The sequence below is a fragment of the Mustela nigripes genome, chromosome 12 (genome assembly GCF_022355385.1).
Source record: "Mustela nigripes isolate SB6536 chromosome 12, MUSNIG.SB6536, whole genome shotgun sequence".
In the NCBI taxonomy this organism is placed as follows: domain Eukaryota; kingdom Metazoa; phylum Chordata; class Mammalia; order Carnivora; family Mustelidae; genus Mustela; species Mustela nigripes.
This window is the reverse complement of record NC_081568.1, coordinates 54,315,834-54,326,028: the sequence shown is the minus strand read 5'-3', so window position 1 is coordinate 54,326,028 and position 10,195 is coordinate 54,315,834. Positions and strand designations below refer to the sequence as shown.

Below are 10,195 nucleotides of genomic sequence, written 5' to 3'. Positions count from 1 at the left end.
TAAAGGGACTCAGCGACATCATCAAGCATGATATAATTTGGACTAGAGGAATACCAGAAGGAAGAGAAAAGGGGAGAAGAAAACTTATTTGAGGAAATATTAGCTGAAAATTTCCCTAATTTGGGGAAGAAAAGAGACATCCAGATACATGAGGTACAGAGAATCCCAACAAAATCAACCCTTGTCTGATATAAGTGTTGCTACTCCCGCTTTCTTTTCCACACCAAGAAGAAGGTCCTGGTGAGGAAGACCCTAGTAGTTATGACACACAAGACACATAATAATTAAAATGGCAAAAGTGGTGATAAAGAGAGAGTACTGATAAAGTTACACACAAGGGAAATGTCATAAGGCTATCATCTGACTTTTCAGCAGAAATTTTACAGGCCAGAAGAGAGTGGCATGGAATATTCAAAGTACTGAAAGGAGAGAAGCTTCAACAAAGAATATTCTATCCAGCAAGGCTGTCATTCAGAATAGAAGGAGAGATAATGAGTTTCACAAAAAAAAAAAAAAAAAAAGTTAAAGCAGTTCATCACAGTTAAACTAGTCTTAGGAGAAACATTAAAAGAAATTCTTCGAATGGAAAGAAAAGGCCATAATCAGGAGTAAGAAAATTGTGAAAGGAAAAAATTTCACAGGTAAATGCAAACATAATAAAAATAATAAATTAATTATTTATAAAAGAGTATGAAGGTTAAAGCACAAAAGCAGTAAAATCAATTATATCTATAAAATCACTCAAGAGATTAACAAAATAAAAGGATGTACAGTATGATATCATATACATAAAATGTATGGTGGGGGAGTAAAAATTTAGTGTTTTTAGAATGGACTCAAACAAACTTATGCAACCACCCCCTTACTATCGACTACTATATACATAAGATGTTATATGTGAACCTAATGATAACCCCATGTAAGATATCTTTCACAGATACACACATACATAAAGAAAGGAATCCAAGCATACATATCAAACCACAAAGGAAGACAGCAAGAGAGGCTAAAGGAACAGAGAAGAACTACAAAAACTGAAAAACAAGTAACACAATGACAATAAGAACATACGTATCAATAATTATTTTAAATAGACTAAATGCTCCAATCAAAACACACAAGGTGACTGAATGGATTAAAAAAATAAACAAATAAACAAAAAAGACCACTCTATATGCTATCTACAAGACTCACTGCAGACCTAAAGACACAGTGTTTTAAAGTGAAGGGTGGAAAAGCATTTATAATACAAATGAAGGTGGAAAGAAACCTGCAGGTGCTTGGGTGGCTCAGTCAATTAAGTGTCTGCGTTTAGCTCAGGTCATGATCCTGGGGTCCTGGGATGGAGTCCTGTATCAGGCTCCCTAGTAGCAGGGAGTCTGCTTTTCCCTCTACTCCTTTCCCCTGCTCATGATATCAATCTATTACTCTCTCTCTTGGATAAATAAATAAAAAAGTGAAGAGAAGAGAAGAGGAGAGAGCAGAAGAGACAAGAAATGAAATGAAACCCAGAGGAGAAATACATATATATTTCAGACCAAATAGACTTTAAAACAAAGACTGTAATGAGACAAAGGATACTACATAATAATGAAGGGAACAATCCAACAGGAGGATGTAACAATTGTAAAAATTTAGGCATCCACCATCACAACACCTAAGTACATAAAACAACTATTGACAAAGATAAAGAAGAAATTGAGAGTGGTACAATAGCATCAGACTTTAGCATCTCACTTATATCAATGACAGATCATCCAGATAGAAAAGTAACAAGGAAACAGTGGCTTTACATGACATGTTAGGACAAATGAATCTAAGAGATATATGCAGAACATTCCACCCTAAAACAGGAGAATAAAAATTCTTTCCAAGTGTACATGAAAAATTATCCAGAAAAGATCACATATAAGGCCACAAAATAAGTTCCAATAAATTCAAAAGGACTAAAATCCTACCAGGCATCTTTTCTAACTACAGTGGTATGAAACTAGAAATCAATCACAAGAAAAAATCTGAAAAAACTGACAAATACATGGAGGCTAAATAATGTGCTATTAAACAATGAGTGGGTCAGCCAGAAAATCAAAAATGATATTTAAAAAATATGCATATGAATGAAAATGAAAACACAATGGTCCAAATTTGTGATGCAGCAAAAAGCTGTAGTAAGAGGGAAGTTTACAATATAGCCCTACCTCAAGAGGTTAGAGAAATCAAACAAATGACCTAACTTGATACCTAAGCAAGTTAGAAAAAGAAGAACAAAGCTGGTAGAAAAAACAGAATAATAAAGATTAGGGCAGAAATAAATGAAACAGAGACTAAAAACCCAATAAAACAGATCAATGAAGCCAGGATTGGTTTCCTTGTAAAGATCAAAAAAATTTATAAAACTTTAGCCAGATTCATCAAAAACAAAAAAGAGGGAAAAAAAGAGAGTGAGAAAGAGATACAGAACTCAAATAAATAAAATCAGAAATGAAGGACCAGAAATAATAACTAATAACACAGAAATACAAAAGATTATAAGAATATTATGAAAAATTATATGCCAACAAATTGGACAACCCTGAAGAAATGAATAAATTCCTATAAACATATGACCTCCCCAAACTGAATCAGGAAGAAATAGAAAATCTGAACAAAATGAGAACTAGCAATGAAACTGAATTAGTAATCACAAACTCTCAACAAACAGAAGTCCAGGACTGGATAGCGTCACAGGTTAATTACACCAAAAATTTAAGGAGAGTTAATATCTATTCTTCTCAAATTATTCTAAAAAATAGAAAAGGGAAGCAAGTTCCAAATACATTTTATGAGGCCAGCATTACCCTGAAACCAAAGCCAGATAAAGACACTGCAAAAAAAAAAAAAAAAAAAAAAAAAGAGAGAGAGAGAGAGAGAGAAAATTATAAGGCAATATCTTTGATGAAAATGGATGCAAAAATCCTCAAGAAAATATTGTCAAACCAAATTAAACAATACATTTAAAAAATCTTTCAAAACCATCAAGTGGGATTTATTCCCAAATGCAAGGATGGTTTAATATTTCCAAATTGATCAACGTGATACATCACATCAACAAGAGAAAGGATAAAAACTGTATGATCATTTCAATAAATGTAGAAAAAGCACTGGACAAAGAGCATACATTCATGATAAAAACCCTCAACAAGGTAGGTTTAGAGGTAACATACCTCAACATAATAAAAACCTTATTTGAAAAACCCACAGCTGACATCATATGCCATGGGGAAAACTGAGAGCTTTACCTTTAAGATCAGGAGCAAGACAAACATGTCCACTCTCACCACTTTTATTCTACTTTGTACTGAAAGTCCTGCATGCAGCAATAAGACAAGAAAAAGAAATGAAAAGCATCTACACTGGTAAAGAAAAAGTTAAAGCATCAGAATTTGCAGATGGCATAATACTACATATGGAAAACCCTTAAGTTTTCACCAAAAACTAGTAGAAGTGATAAATGAATTCAGTAAAGTCATAGGACACAAAATTAAAATACAGATATCTGATACATATCTATATACTAATAATAAAATAGCGGAAAGAAAAATAAAGACTATCCCATTTATAACTACAAATAATAACTACTAGAAAAAATAATCCTAAAATTTGTAAGGAATCACAAAAGACCCAAAATAGTCAAAGCAATCTTAGAAAAGAATAAAGCTGGAGGGAATCATACTCCCAGATTTCAAGATATACTACAAAGCTGTAGTAATCAAAACAGTATGGTACTAGACACAAAAACAGACACACGTATCAACATAAAAGAACAGGAAAGTCCAGAAATAAATCCACACTTGTATCATCTATTAATTTATCATCTTATGTTCATATTTATGTAATCTATTAATATTGCCTCTAAAGGAGGCAAGAATACATAATGGGGAAAAATACAAGTCTCTGCAAAAAATGATACTGGAAAAAATGAACAGCTACATGCAAAAGAATCGAACCAGACTACTTTCTTAAACCACACACACACACACACACACATCTTGAAGCAGATTAAAGACCTAAATGTGGAACCTGAAACCATAAAACTCCTAAAAGAAAACAACATAGGCAGTAATTTCTTTGACACCAGCTGTAGGAATATTTTCTAAATATGTCTCCTCAGGCAAGGGGGAAAAAAGAAAAATTAAACTATCAGGACTACAGCAAAATAAAAAGCTTTTCCACAGCGAAGGAAACCATCAACAAAACAAAAAGGCAACCTACTGAGTAGGAGATAATTGCAAATGATATATCAGATAAGGTTTAATATCTAAAATATATAAACAGCTTATATAACTTAGCACCAAAACAAAGAATGCAACTTAAAAAAGTGGGCAGAGGACCCAAATAGCGATTTTTCCAAAAAAGATATACAGATGTCTTTGGAAAAATGGCCAACAGACATATGAAGTGATGCTCAACATCACCAATCATCAGGAAAATGCAAGTTAAACCACAATGATATATCCTTTTATACCTCTCAGAATGGCTAAAATGAAAAATACAAGAAATAATAAGTATTGGTGAGAATGTGGAGTAAAAGGAAACTCCATGCACTGTTGACAAGAATGCAAACTGGTGTAGCCACTGCAGAAAACAGTATGAAAGTACCTCAAAAAATTATTTCTCACTAATTCCACTATTTACTCATAGAAAATGAAAACAGTAATTCAAAAAGACAAATGCACCCCCATGTTTATTACAACATTATTTACAATAGCCAAAATATGGAAGTAACCCAAGTGTCCACTGAAAGATGAATGGATAAGGAAGTACATTTAATGAACTACTACTCAGCTGTAAAAAAGAATGAAACCTTCCATTTGCAACAACATGGATGTGCCTAGAGGATATAATACTAAGTGAAATAAGTGATTCAGAGAAAGACAAATACCATATGATTTCACTCATTAACTGAGCAAAAATAGAAAAAAAAAAAAAAAAAAGAGAGAGAGAGAGAGAAACAAAAAACAGACTTTTAAATACAGAGAACAAACTGGTGATTGCCAGAAGGGAGGTATATGGAGGAGTCAAATAAAGGGAATTAAGAGTACAATTACCTTGATAAGCACTGATAAATGTATAGAATTGTTCAATCATTATATTGTATACCTGAAACTAATATAATATTGTATGTTAATTATATTTAATTTAAAAAAGAGTTCTAAAAATTATAATTAAGATTACTAGAAATAATATGGACAATATCTCCAAATGAAAGTGAAGTAGGGTGTTTTCAGTAAAAGAGGGTATGAAAAATGGAGATACAATTTTTGCTGAGGGAAAAGAAAGTAATTTTGTCCTAGAGTGAGGCTGGTTGTTTAAAAAGGAAAAAGAAAAAAAGGGGGAAGGGGACAAAATCTGAATGTAATAAAGAAGTTTATAGAAGGTTTATAGAAGGAAAGGAATCTTGGGAAAGGAATTTTATGCATGTTCAAAGTAAATGAATTTAAATTTTTTTTTAAATATCAATGCTGCACTTGTGTAATAATAAGCATTATCTTTCATCTGCTGAAATGATGAGTCTTTTAAATTATTCATTTGATCAAAAGAAAACAAGAAACAAAACAAAACAAGCCCCAAAGGTTCTCTTTAGCTTTTAAGTGATATTTTAATCAAAATAATTTTCTGTGTTTGCTATCTTTATTAGGTGCTTGATTACTTAAATCTAGTACTCTTGATATTAAAAGAGCTAAATTTCACTCAGAATTATGTAATCCTCTATATTTTCCTGTGGAGTCTTTGCTGTCACTATGGTTAAATGCATAACTAAGTATTGTATCACTATGAACTATGATCCTATTTAACCAAGCATTTTAAAACTTTTTTATATTTTTGACAAACTTTCCCAAATGAAATTCTAAATGAAATCTTCTTTGACCATGAACTAGCTTTGAGATTTCCAAAGGGTCTCTGTGACATCTTAGAAAACAGGTTCTCTTTCCTTACTAAAAGGGAGATGTTAAACTAATTAGGATAATTTGATATGTTAAGTTACATGGGAAGCATTGTCAAATAAGAAGCAATACTAAGCCTTCTTTATTCATATTTCTGTAGATATATGCTATAAGTGCTCTAGAAATTCTTAGCATAATGTTATCAGTCATAATTCTCATTATTATCTTAAAGTGTTGCATGTTACAGAAACAACCAAATTTCTTTGTCAATTCCATTATAATGAATCTCATCAGATCTTTAACAATGAGCATCTTTAAGTAGTATTTTCACAGATAATTATTGTTTTAATCTGATGCTATTACAAAAGTGTTCCTGCAAAAGTATTTCATATTCAAGGAGAGTCATGGAAAAGACTTTTGGGAACTTTAATATCATAAAAACTTAACTGGATAAGAATTTTCAGAACTAGCGGAAAAAGTGGATTCAAGCATATCAAATATTACACAGGACTGAATGAACTAAGGAGGCTGATTATAATTTTTATGACCCTTAATGTGAAACACTGCAGGTTCCTTGATGCTTTGTTTCTGTCTTTGGGTTTTTTTTTTTTTTTTTTTTCAGATTTTTTTCAGATTTAAGGAAACGCCTTCCTTAAGCTGTCTATGACTTAACAGCAATTTGATAAAGTATACCCTTATAAATGAAGATGAAAATATTACTTTTTCTCCCTGATCCCTCCAAAATACTTTTGAGTATTCTTTTCGTGGCAGTATAGTGAGTTATTTGCATAAATTCAGTAGTAATCTGCTCTCCTTGTAAAAGGACACAATTGGCAACACTGGCAATATTACCAAGGCTTTGACTGAAATGGTATTGGAAATAAATCTGATGACCAATCTCTGGCTGGGCTTCCTGGCCTCAGAAGCTTTGAGAGTTCATCCTGAGACTTCTTATGAAAGTTCTAGCAAAGCAGTCTTTTTTTTTTTTTAAGATTTTATTTATTTATTTGACAGACAGAGATCACAAGTAGGCAGAGAGGCAGGCAGAGAGAAGGGGGAAGCAGGCTCGCCACCGAGCAGAGAGCCCAATGTGGGGCTCGATCCCAAAACCCTGAGATCATGATCTGAGCTGAAGGCAGAGGCTTAACCCACTGAGCCACCAAGGTGTCCCGCAAAACAGTCTTAAAAAGAGTTCACATGGTCAATAACTATTCTTTCTATCCTTATGTAAATCACCAGGTCAAGTTTAATACACACAAATTAGTTTTAAAGTTATCATCTTTGGAAAAAAAATGGATAAAAGTATAAAGAGAAAAATTATGCACTTTAGTTCATGCAAGATTTTAATCCTATTAAATTGTCTTTGAGATTGTGTTATATCCCTGTAAACTGGACTGGATCCTGAATTCTAGTTTCCTCAAATATCTTTCTATGACTTTCCAAATTAACATTTCCAGTTTTCTCCCACCCTTCTGATTTGGAATCACTGTGAACAAAGATTGTCCTTGAATCTCCTTGGAAAGGGCTATACCAGGTCCTCCTCAATTCCGAGATGGCAGCCGACCTCAGGACTTGAGCCTTGAGTATTTATCTCGATAGCTGAAGAAAGCTATAGCTGACATATGGTCCTATGCAGATGTTGGTGACCTCTGAATCAAATTGATGAGGAAGAAAAGTAGCTGACATTGAGGTAGACTGCTTCCTCTCAAAACAATGGATTAAGACTTCCTACCTTAACTAAACATGAAACTCTCTTCTTCTTTCTTTCCTTTACTCTAGCATTGGCATAGAAAGATAATGTTATCATTTGTATCTCCCAGGACATTGCTTAGAGGGGTAACTTTTCTGTTTGATCTACCACCCGAAACTCCAATCTGTTTATGATGTTGGAGATAGGTAGTCCTACCTATAACCTATTTCTCCTGTGATCTACTCCCCTGCACTCAGGGAAATATAAATGGGCTAACTCTTCATGGCAAGGCTTTCAGAAAAGACCCTTCTAGGATGAGCTAGTAACTCACAGAATGTCATCCCAATTCCTCTGATCTCTGGTTTGAAAAGGCCAATCAGGAAATTCCAGATAATAGATCAATAACCAGACCTTACCTGGAATCTCTGTGCTCCACCTGGTTTCATTTTTGTCTGCAATGAATAGTATTTTTTTTTAAAGACACATTTATTCAGCGTCATGATCAGACTATTACATTTAGCAATCAACAGCATGGGTGCAAAAAAAAAAAAAATCTACATTAAAACCCTTTGTTGGAATGCTTTACACTTTCCACAGAACAGAAACTAAAATAACCTGTTATGCAATTAGTCACAAATACAGTCCTCAAGTTTTTTTTGCCCATACATATGAGTATTGTCTAAAACATGTCTTCTTTGTAGCAGCTAGGCCCTGCCACCACTGTGCTTGGCTGAGTTCACAAATTTGTTGTAACCTGTAGCTTCCCTGTCACTTCTCTGGCTCTCCTCTCCTGCTAAGCTTTGTTTCCTGGCAGGAATTAAAACCTTCTGCCACTGCCATAGCTGCTGCTGCTGCTGGAACCACCACAGCCACCTTGGTTTCGTGGTTTGGCGAAGTATTGGCCTCCACCACCATAAGGGCCAGAGCTTCTGCCTCCAAAATTGCCTCCTTTCATGGGTCCAAAATTTGAGGATTGATGGTTGTAATTGCCAACATCATTATAGCTTCCGCCACCTCCAAAGTTGCTTCCATCATTACCAAATCCGTTATAGCCATCCCCACTGCCACCATATCCACCACCACCTCGACTGCCACCAAAGCCACCTCGACCACTGAAGTTTCCTCCGCGACCAAAGTTGTCATTCCCACCAAAACCACCTCCACGACCACCACCAAAGTTTCCAGAACCACTTCGACCTCTTTGGCTGGATGAAGCAGTAGCCATCTCTTGCTTAGAGAGCGCTTTCCTTACTTCACAGTTGTGGCCATTCACAGTATGGGATTTTTGAATGACAATCTTATCTACAGAATAATGGTCATCAAATGTTACAAAAGCAAAACCCCTCTTTTTGCCACTGCCTCGGTCAGTCATGATCTCAATCACTTCAATTTTCCCATACTGTTCGAAATAATCTCTTAGATGATGTTCTTCAGTGTCTTCTTTAATGCCACCAACAAAAATCTTTTTCACAGTTAAGTGGGCACCAGGTCTTTGAGAATCTTCTCTTGAGACAGCCCTCTTTGGTTCCACAACTCTTCCATCCACCTTGTGTGGCCTTGCATTCATGGCTGCATCCACCTCCTCCACAGTGGCATAGGTGACAAACCCAAAGCCTCTGGAGCGCTTGGTGTTCGGATCTCTCATTACCACACAGTCCATAAGTGTTCCCCATTGCTCAAAATGGCTCCTCAGACTCTCATCGGTTGTTTCAAAGCTCAGACCTCCGATGAAGAGCTTCCGCAGCTGTTCAGGCTCTTTGGGAGACTCTGACTTAGACATGATGGCGATGGGAGGGGAGACTTTAATGATGCTTACTCGGCAGCGTCCACAGGCAGAAAGCAATAGTATTTTTTTTAAAGATTTTATTTATTTATTTGACAGAGAGAGAGCACAAGCAGGGGGAGCAGCAGAGGGAGAGGGAGAACCAGGCTTCCTGTTGAACAAGGAGCCAGAGCAGGGCTCCATTCCAGGACCCTGGGATCATGACCCAAATGGAAGGCAGAACATTTAACCCACTTAGCCACCCAGATGCCAAACAGATGCCCCAGTGAATGGTATTTTCAATGAGCATATGAATGTTTAAAATGCTGTTGAGGGCCACCTGTGTGGCTCAGGTCATGATCTCAGGTCCTAGGATTGAGCACCCCATCAGGCTCTCTGCTCAGTGGGGAGCCTGCTTCCCCTCTCTCTCTGCCTGCCTCTTTGCCTACTTGTGATCTCTCTCTCTCTCTCTCCCTCTCTCTCTGTCAAATAAATAAAATCTTTAAAAGAAAAAATAAAATGCTGTTGAATTGGAGGTCAATACTTAATTGGTATGTTCAACTGTCCTTGTTAAGATCCATAATAAATCAAAAGCCTCTTACTGGTCTGCCCTATGAAACCTCCATAATGGCCTTAAATGGAAACTTTCAGGAGGCATACATGAATCCAGACTTGCCTCCATAGGGAGAGACTTTCTCTCCTTCGTGAGAATAATTGTCAATGAATGCATGATCAGAAATATCTCCCAAACATTAGAAGAGGTTGTCAATTCCATAACCAAAGCAGTAACAATTCAACAATAATCACTTGACTCTTTGG

General features: G+C 35.5%; 1 pseudogene; it reads right to left on the bottom strand.

Annotated features, from left to right (window-relative positions):
- Positions 1 to 8,303: 8,303 nt before the first annotated feature.
- Positions 8,304 to 9,394, bottom strand: LOC132027819 (heterogeneous nuclear ribonucleoprotein A1-like; annotated as a pseudogene).
- Between the last annotated feature and the right edge of the window lie 801 nt (positions 9,395 to 10,195).